Source organism: Rhinatrema bivittatum, chromosome 1 (assembly GCF_901001135.1).
Source record: "Rhinatrema bivittatum chromosome 1, aRhiBiv1.1, whole genome shotgun sequence".
In the NCBI taxonomy this organism is placed as follows: Eukaryota; Metazoa; Chordata; class Amphibia; order Gymnophiona; family Rhinatrematidae; genus Rhinatrema; species Rhinatrema bivittatum.
The window spans coordinates 821,578,179-821,588,145 of record NC_042615.1 but is presented as its reverse complement, the minus strand read 5'-3'; the positions used below and the strand labels follow the sequence as shown (position 1 = coordinate 821,588,145).

General features: G+C 47.7%; 1 long non-coding RNA gene across 1 annotated transcript in view; it reads right to left on the bottom strand.

The window, feature by feature from the left end:
* The window catches only part of LOC115082447, a 23,173-nt gene extending 14,429 nt beyond the window's left edge, over positions 1-8,744 (bottom strand). The window contains exon 1 of the long non-coding RNA XR_003854171.1: positions 8,711-8,744. This is a non-coding gene — a long non-coding RNA (uncharacterized LOC115082447). The remainder of the gene's footprint in view (positions 1-8,710) is intronic.
* Positions 8,745-9,967: the final 1,223 nt, after the last annotated feature.

Here is a 9,967-nt window from a genome sequence, read left to right as displayed (position 1 = left end):
CACACACACATACACACATACACACACATACACACACACACACACACACACACACAAACAGTACATGCATAAACACGTCTATTATATACAATGTGCAAAATTAGATTTAGATTACACGACAGTTTGTGAAATTATTTGTCATTTAGTAACTTGCTCTTACTGCCACATTATCATTTAGAATTACAACATTTTTGTTATGCCCCGCGGTCGCCGGCACCTGCGACCCCTGTTGCTCACCTCTTTCTTTTCTGCGTTGGCTCCGTTGGGGGAACTCGCGGCCTCTGCCAGCCCTCATTGGCCCTGCTCCATCCGTTCCTGGGCGTCTCAAGGCAGTGTGGATTTTGCCGACCACCATCTTGGCCTCGGGGTTCCCTAGGCGTGCGCTCTCCCGGGCCAGCTTTAACCACGTCATGGCGCGAAGCTAGGGCTCATCCCCCTCAGATGACATCATTCAACTCGGGTATTTAAACCCGTGGGTTCAGTGCACCTATGACTTGGCAACGAGTTCATTCTTCGGAATCCTTCTCTCCGTTGGACGTCGTTCCGGTTCCTACTTCCTGGCGTGAGACTTCCAAGGTGCCCACTCCTCGGGGGTCTCTTCCGTCTCTCGGCTATCCGCTCCTTGGAGGGCCTTCGCCTGGACTTCTCCTACCTATGTTCCTGAGGTCTTCCTTGGAACTACCCTTTCTACTACAGCTCTGTGATTACTACTACCGTGACAATGCTGAGGACTCTCTCCAGTGTACCCCGCCTTGTGGACCACTACCGTGACAACCTTGAGGACTCTCCCCGGTGTACCCCGCACCACAGACCATTATCTTTACTTCACCAGGTGCCTCGCTAGCATATTCCACTGACTTCAGACATCACAGTGACTGTATCTTTATTGGCACTACCCGCTCCTCGGGTATTGCCATCATCCCTACTTCAGATTCCCTGGCCTGCCTCCGGGGGAGGGTTGCTCTCTCTCGCTATACCATACTCCTGCTGATTCCTATCCTGCAGTCGAGACCTTGCCTCCCCAACAGTGAGGCTCAGTGGGGCTCCTCCCCATGGGCAATTCCATCACTCACCTAGGCCGAGGAGTCCACATACACACAGATCCTAACAGATTGTCAAGTCAATGGACCCGGCACAGATCTCTGCTCTCCAGGCCATTCCTGGCCTGGCCCAGTGAATTTCAGATCAGCAGAAAATTCTGGAGAATCTGGATAACGCCATCAATCTTTTAAACAACTACCTGGACACCGGCTCTACGTCTGCCAAGCCGAACTCCGCTCCACAGATCCCATCATTTCATCCACCAGTGCCCTTGCCAGCACCTCTTCATTTTTCAGGTGACTCCTTGTCTTGTAGGGGCTTCCTGAATCAGTGCAGTATGCATTCTCCTTACAACTAATATACTTTGAGTACATAGTCTAAGATGACATACATCTTCTCTCTCCTAGAAGGACGGGCGCTGGCATTGGGCATCACCCCTCTGGGAGTGTGCGGACCTGATCCTTCACGATCTGTCAGGCTTCCTTGCCCTGTTCCGCTCCGTCTTTGATGACACTGCTCGCAAGGCCATTGCCGGTTCTATACTCTTGCACCTACAACAAGGTTCCATATCCTTGACCGACTACATCATCGAGTTCGGGACACTTGTGTCGGAATTGCACTGGGACCTGGGTTGCCTGCGTGCCATCTTCCTCGAGGATCTGAGTCCACACATCAAGGACGAGCTAGCGGCATGAGAACTTCCTGACACTTTGGATGCTCTCATTGATCTCGCAGGCCGCATTGCTAGTGAACGCTCACACGAGACCCAAGGATGTAAAAGAGTGACTCCGAGTATCCACCGCATTCCTACCAAGGCTCCAGCTACCAAGGCTCCAGCTCTGCAAGATACTGAGGAGGAGGAGCCGATGCAGAAGGGCCGTAGCCACCTATCTGCAAAGGAGATACGTCACCGCCTACGTTCTGGACTATGTATGTATTGCAGCCAGCCCAGACATGCGCTACCCTCATGCCCGATTTGTCTGGGAAACTTAGGCCTAGGTTCTGCTGGAGGACTTCTCCTAGGCCTGACATCACCCTCTCCTCCATTAATGTTAACTGTCTTCATTAACTCAGGTACTCTTGAATTCCACACCTTAGCCTTAGTGGACTCCGGGGCCAGTGGAAATTTTATTCTTCGACAGCTGGTACAGCACCTCCGGATTCCCACAGTCCGAACTCCAACACCATTACTGCTCTCCTCCATCCATGGTGAGCTATTACCTGACGAAGTCACCTGTTCTAGACAAGGCCATTCACGCGGTGGTTCTTGGCCTACCATGGCTAAGACAACATACTCCACAATTCGACTGGAGCACCTTACAACTCTCCCAATGGGGCAGCTCCTGTCATAAGGAATGCTTGGAGGTCGTGTTACCTATGTCCTGCCTGACTACCACTAAGGCCATGTTGGCCTATATACAAGATAATTTGGTGAAAGGCTTCATTCGGCCTTCTAAGTCTCCCACTGGAGCAGGGTTCTTTTTCGTGGGGAAAGGACGGTTCCCTCTGACCGTGCATAGATTACCGTGACTTAAACGAGATTACCCAGAAGGACCGCTAACTCTTGCCTCTAATCTCTAAACTATTTGACAGGCTGCAGGGGGCCAAAATATTCTCTAAATTGGACCTGAGAGGGGCAAACATTCTGGTACAGATTCAACAGGGCGATGAATGGAAAACCGCTTTTAACACCCGTGACGGCCATTTTGAATACCTAGTCATGCCCTTCGGCCTTTGTAACGCCCCAGCATTGTTTCAAATTATGATGAACAAAGTATTTAGAAACATGCTCTATCACTGCGTGGTAGTCTACCTGGACGACATCCTGTTTTTTTTCTCGAGACCTCCAGAGTCATCACAGAGACATTTGCAACATCCTTCACCACTTAAGGGACAATTGCTTGTATGCCAAACTAGAAAAATGTTCTTTTGAACAGGAGACCCTTCCTTTCCTAGGCTATGTGGTCTCGAGCCAGGGTTTTCAAATGGACCCACAAAAGACCAAGAGCATCCAGGACTGGCCCCAACCAGTGGGTCTCAAGGCACTCTGTAGATTCCTGGGATTCACTAATTAATATCGATTGTTCATCCCATATTACTCTACACTGACCACACCACTCACGTCCATGACTCGCAAGGGAGCCAACCACTCGCAGTGGTCATCCGAGGCCATGGAGGCCTTTCAGAAATTCAAAGATGCATTCCTCAGAGAACCTTGCTTACGCCACCCGGATCCTCAAAGACTTTTCATCGTTGAAGTTGATGCATCGGATGTCGGAGTTGGTGCAGTACTCAGCCAACACTCTGCCAATCGCACCTTGTACCCCTGCTCATTCTTCGACGCTTCTCACCCGCAGAGCATAATTATGGAATTGGGGACAAGGAATTATTGGCAATAAAACTCGCCTTTGAGGAGTGGCGCCCCTGGCTCGAGGGGGCTCAATACCAGATCATGGTGTATACAGACCACAAGAACCTTGAGTATCTGCACCATGTGGAACGCCTGACTCTCTTCTTTACTCGGCTCAATTTTTTGCTATGATACCAACCAGCCGATAAGAATGTTCGAGCCAACGCCCCCTCTCAATCCTTCACCACCAAGGATGTTCCAGACATCCCGCGTCATATCATTGACTCAACCAAGATTCTTCTCTCTGCCACCTTCACTGTACCTTCCAGGAAGATGGTGTTTCCTTGTCCACTTCGCAGAAAAATCCTTCGCTGGGCACACGATTCCCTGCTGGCAGGCCAGCCTGGTCAAGCTAGAACTCTTTCTACACTCCAGAGGTTCTACTGGTGGCCAATCATGAAGAAGGAGCTCCTAAGGGAGCTCTGCTGTGAGGCCTGAAGGGATGGAGGTGCCCGGGGATACTGGGAACTGGCGGTAGCAGTGCCAGGAGCTGGTGGATGGGAGAGTGAGATGAGCAGGCCCCGTCGTGGCACCAGTGCAGCTGGGAAGCACAACACAGGTGATGCCCCACCTCTGCTCATCAGAAGCCACTGACGGGCCGTCCCTGGGGACTCTTGCAACCACTTCCCACACCCAGTGAACCATGGACACACATAGCCATGGATTTCATTGTGGATCTTCCTTCCTCCTGTGTCAATAACACCATTTGGGTTAAGGTGGATCGTTTTTCAAAAATAGCTCACTTTGTGGCTCTACCTGGCCTCCCTTCAGCCCCAGAGCTGGCGAAATTATTCATCCCACACAGGCAGTGTAAACAGCACACAGTATATTGATTGCCATGCATTATTCCTTCACCACATCTCCTGCCATCATGGACTCCCGAGGCATATACTCTCCGATCGAGGAGTACAATTCACGGCTAGGTTCTGGAGGGCCTTGTGCAAAAAGTTTGACATCTCCTTGGACCTCACATCGGCCTATCATCCGCAGGCCAATGGACAGACAGAAAGGATGAATCAGACCCTGAAGCAATTTCTCCAGGCATACACCAACTCACGACAAAATGATTGGTCCGAGTTGCTCCCTTGGGCGGAGTTTGCTCTAAACTCATGTGTCCGCATCCATTGGGTCCTCACCCTTCCAAATTGTGTACGGATGTCAACCTCTGCCTCCGCTTCCACTATCTCTGTCAGTGTCATCACCTGCGGCACAGACTACCGCCCAAGAGTTGCATCAACTCTGGGAAGACACTAAACAGCTTCTACAACAAGCTGTCCAGAGGGCGAAGAAATGCTACGACGTCCAGCATCGGGCAGCTCCTCAATTTAATTTGGGTGACAAGGTGTGGCTTAGCACCCTTTTTATTCGCCTAAAGTTGCCTTCTGCCTGCTTCGCTCCCAGATACATTGGGCCTTTTTCTGTACTTCATCGTCTAGGTCCAGTTTATGTACAGCCTTCACCTTCCTACCTCACTCAAGATCCATAACGCCTTCCACGTCTCTTTGCTGAAGCCTCTCGTCCTCTCTGAGTTCTCCAAAAATCCACCTGAACCCCAACATCTGGCATCAGAGGAAGACGTCACTTATCAAGCTCAGGATGTCCTGGATGTGCAAAAGCATGGAAGACGATGGGAATACCTGATATTGTGGGAGGGCTTTGGTCCTGACGAGAATAGCTGGGAGCCTGCAGTGAATATTCTCTATAAAAAACTAATCAAGCAGTTCCACAGGTATCATCCTAGGAAACTCAAACCCCCAGGGGGGGGGGGGAGGGGCCCTAAGAAGGGGGGGTACTGTTATGTGTGGAACATCGGCAGTATCTCACCACATCGGAGCATGGAAGCCCACTGCGAGAATCCCTGGTGGAGCAATGCTGCGTTGGAAGCTGATGAGGAAGGCCTGGCTAAGAAAGTAGGTACTGCAGTCCATGGGAGCAACCTGCAGACTGCCAAATGCAATATCAGCCAATCATAGAAATTGATCAGATTTATCTGACAAGATTTATCTCTGGTGAAAACCATGCTCCTTGGATCATGCAATTCATTGGATTCCAAATATTGCACTGTCCTCTGTTTTAGCAGTGATTTCTTTAGTTTGCTCACAGAGGTCAGACTAACTGGTCTGTAGTTCCCAGCCTCCTCCTTACTTCCACTTTTATGAACAGTAACCACATCTGTTCTTTTCCAGTCTTCGGGAAGTCCTCCTGATTCTAAGGAAGCATTGAAAATGTCAGCCAGCGGAGCTGCAAGGACACCTCTCAGTTCCTTTAGTACCCTTGGTTATATCACATCCGGCCCCTTTGCCATATCTGCTTTATGTTTAGTTAGCTCCACATGAGCACACTCTTCTTAAAATCAGTTGAAGTTTACCTCACTTTCAATCTTATTTGTGTTTGTTTTATGTGGTCCTGCTCCAGGCCCTTCCACAGTGAACACCAAACAGAAATATTTGTTAAGCGTTTTTCGTTTTTCCTCATCAGCGTCTTCATATTCCTCCCCTTCACCTTTGAGTCTCACAATGCACTTTTGGATTTCCTTCTCTCACTAACATATCTAAAAAAAGTCTGGTCCCCCTGTTTTTCCGTATTTGCTATTTTTCTTCTCTTTGCATTTTCACATTCCTGATTACTTTCCCAGCTTCTCTTAATGTTTTCACATATTGTCGCCTGTCTTCCTCCTTCTGCCATCTCTTTTAGTTTATGAATGTGAACCTTTTCTCACTTACACTTTCAGCTGCTTCTTTAGAAAACCATAACTGTCTCTTTTTCCTCTTCCTTTTATTTACTTTCCTAACAAACAGTTTAGTTTCCCTTGTGATATCTCCTTTTCCCCAGATCTTCCCCTCCAGGTGACGACTCCTTGAGCTTCTCCCCCATTCTAACAAAGTTACATTTCCTGACGTCTGGGACCCTCACCTTAGAGACAGAAGAAGAGAAGGAATATTAAGGCTGCACTGAACCATCTTTCCCACATCCCTCATTACTTCCTGATATTTCTCTTTAATATAAGGAGGATAATTTCACAAGGGACACTCAGTATTATGCACAGAAATGGCCATTTACAAAGGGAATATATTTATCCAGCCCTGAGTGACTGCATTACTTGCTACTTCATTGGATATCTCCAAAGATTTGTGGTAAAGTAGCGCTGACAAAATAAAAAAAAAGATGTGAAGGGGCCTGTGTCCCAGTACCGCTCCTCTTCCTGCCAAATTTCCTACATATCTCCTTGCCGGGCCATTCACTCCCCAACTTCCAAGCCCGTTCAGAATGTAAAAGTGATGATGAGGGATCCACTGGTCAGCCCAGCCCATCCCCTTCCCTGGTTACTGTTTAAAATAAAAATCTGAATATTTCAGGCTCCCTCCTCCCCCCTCCCCCAGACCCCTGTTGAACTGCCCAGACCCTAAAATCTGCAGGCAGGAGTGAGTTACACATTGTCAGGAGCTCCCACAGTTTATTCTCCCAGCAATGCTAGAGGCAGTATGGGATACCCTGGGACTGGGGCCCAGGAACACGGGGTATGTGAGGGACCTGATAGAGAAGTGGGGGTAAATAGTGGGGCATTTTCATCACAGCATAAAGGATGGGCAGCTTCCCTGTGAGAAGCAGGAAGAATTTCAGATGCTTCATAATTGTCTCATTCAAGATGTTGGCACTTGCTGGAATTCCTCCTCTCTGATGCTTCAGAGGTTACTGGAGCTGCAGACATTACTTTAGGACCTGTGTCTGGAAATGGAGATAGGTGTGGATTGTCCCCTGGATCCTCGTGATCGGGCAGTGATGAGGGAGCTGATATAAGTCCAGAAGGCCTTCAAGGATGCCATGGAGGATCTGAGCTCCATCAATGCCACCCTAGGTGGGGTCATCCCCATAGTAAATGTTCTGGATGAGAAGTCAGAGGGTTTCTGTGAGAAAGAGGCATTGAAAGCAGAGATTTTACAGTTTGAGGACTCCTTGCCTCAGCAGGAACAAGAGGGAGAGAGAGGGAGACCTCTGACAGCAGACAGTACTTACACGCTGGCCAATGGGTGAAAGGAAAAAGAATTGTTTAAGATAAGTTTGATCAGCTGAGCTAAGGATGCATTCAGACGTTAGTCCTCAGGGTGCTCCCACTGACCCCACATCATGTGACTATAAAACATCTGTGAGAACAGGAGAAGGAGACAACAGATGCCCAGGCTTGTGGTAAAAGAATTAGGGTCACAAGGGAAAGCAAGTTGTTTCTCAATCTGAAGTACTCTGTAGAAGTGAGGAGAGCAGGCGTCTCTTGAAGCAGGCTCTCAGATGTGCAAAAAAACAGGATCAGTATGGAAAGTCATGTTTATAAAGGGAGAGGGATAGACAGAGGGAGAGAATTCTAAATTTCTAGAGGTAAACGAGCCTTGCAGCTTTCCTGGACCCTTTTAAATAACAGCAAAACAAAATATTATACTGTATTATAATTATATGGTTTTTGCCCTTATTATCTCTGCACCGTTACGTTCTGAATCTTAACTGAGCAAATAATAATAAAGCACTGCTATACCTGGAGTCTACAGTGCCCTGCCTCAGGGTGTGAGTATGGTGTGTTGTGTTTCAGTGCAGCCGGTCCTGTCAGGGAAGTGCCTGCAGGATACCGGTCTTGTGCCCTGGGTACTGGGTCTCACCAGGGCTGGCTTACCTGGGGGATACTGACCTTGTGTCTAACCACACACAGTGAACCTGTACCAGGGGCTCACAGGATGTCACTTAAATAAAGGAGATACTGGTGGGTAGGGGGTGTGAACAGGAGCACTAGAAGCAGAGACACAGTGGGTGTATAGTTCAGGAAAGAGAGGCCACTACAGAGAGTAGTATGAGCATGAGTGCACCCTCTCAGTTACCACTTCATGCCCTACCTCAATCTGCCACAGCCTCGCTGCCCTCACAGGACATCTCTCTTGATGCCGGCCATAGCTAGAACAGCTGGCAGCTGGAAATGGCTGTAAATAATTATCCCAAGCCTCAGTTTCTGTAAACAGAGGTGGGATTCTCACACAGAGCTTTTGATATGTGCAATGTTAAGTGTGTGCCAGTCAATAACCCCAGGAGGAGCAGCCAGGAGGAACTGAAGCACAAATCAATCAAGTATTTTCAATGTGAACCTATGCGTGTTACCCCCTTAATGTATCTGTAGAGTTAAAAGGATCCAAACCAGAGATCAGTGAATACAAACACATACACTCATTATTAAAACACAACAGCTATTGAAACTATTGTCAAATAGTAAATTGCTCTTACCAACTTTGATATCAAGTCTTCATAAAATGGTATCTGAAAGAAATAGAAATGGAAATGATTAAAATGCACATCTTGAAGAAGCCCTGAGTCAGATCTTTCGATCCCCTGGTCATCTGGGATAGGGAATCTGTGGAAGCAAACTTCGCGACCCCTTGGTGTCATATTCAAGCTTGACTCCAAGTGGCCGGATTTAATGTCCATCATTGCAGGGTCCCAGAAGGAGCCCGGGTGCGTGGTCTCAACCAAGGACTGCCCCTGCAATGATCACACAAGGGGGGGGATTATAAAACAGAGGAAAATCCTGGGGTAATTGTGAATGAGGGCTCATGGCATCAGGAGTCCCTCCCTGCTTCCAACTGAGCGGGAGACCCAACGGAGCAGGAGGAAACCTCAGGGTAAGAGAAAAATGTACATCTCAGAGTTCCCCCAAATTACCAAACCAGGATATAGCAGGATAAATATAAAACTAATACCCAAACACACACAGACTTTATCATCTCTAAATCACTCCAGGCCTGAATTCTGAGGGCAATTTCAAATGATTTTACTGAACCTTTAGCTGGGTAAAAGTGGGGGCTGACGTTTGCCCTCCCCCTCTGTGGGTAAGAGAAGCTGCATCCTGCATAAGAAGAAAAGAACATAAAAAGTTGCCATACTGGTCAGACCAAGGTCCGTCAAGCTCAGCAACCTGTTTCCAACAGTGGCCAATCCAAGTCACAAGTACCTGGCAAGGACCCAAACACTGAATAGATCCCACGCTACTAAACCTTATTGATTATTTATTTATTTTATTTATTTAAAATTTTTATATACCGACATTCATCCAGGATATCATATCGGTTCACATTGTAAGATAAACTGGCGCCAGGCATGGCGCTTTACATTGAACAATTAAAACATGCGAACAAGGTATTAATAGCAGTTTATGGACTTCTCCTCTAGGAATTTATCCAAACCTTTTTTTAAACCCAGTTACACTAACTGCTGTAACCACATCCTCTGGCAATGAATTCCAGAGCTTAACTATGTGCTGAGTGGAAAAAGATTTTCTATGATTTGTTTTAAAAGAGCTACTTCCTAACTTCATGGAGTGCTCCCTGGTCCTTCTATTATCTGAGAGAGTAAACAACTGATTACATTTAACTTTCATGATTTTATAGACCTCTATCATATCCACCCTCAGCCGTCTCTTCTCCAAGCTGAACAGCCCTAACCTCTTCAGCCTTTCCTCATAGGGGAGCTGTTCCTTGCCTTTTA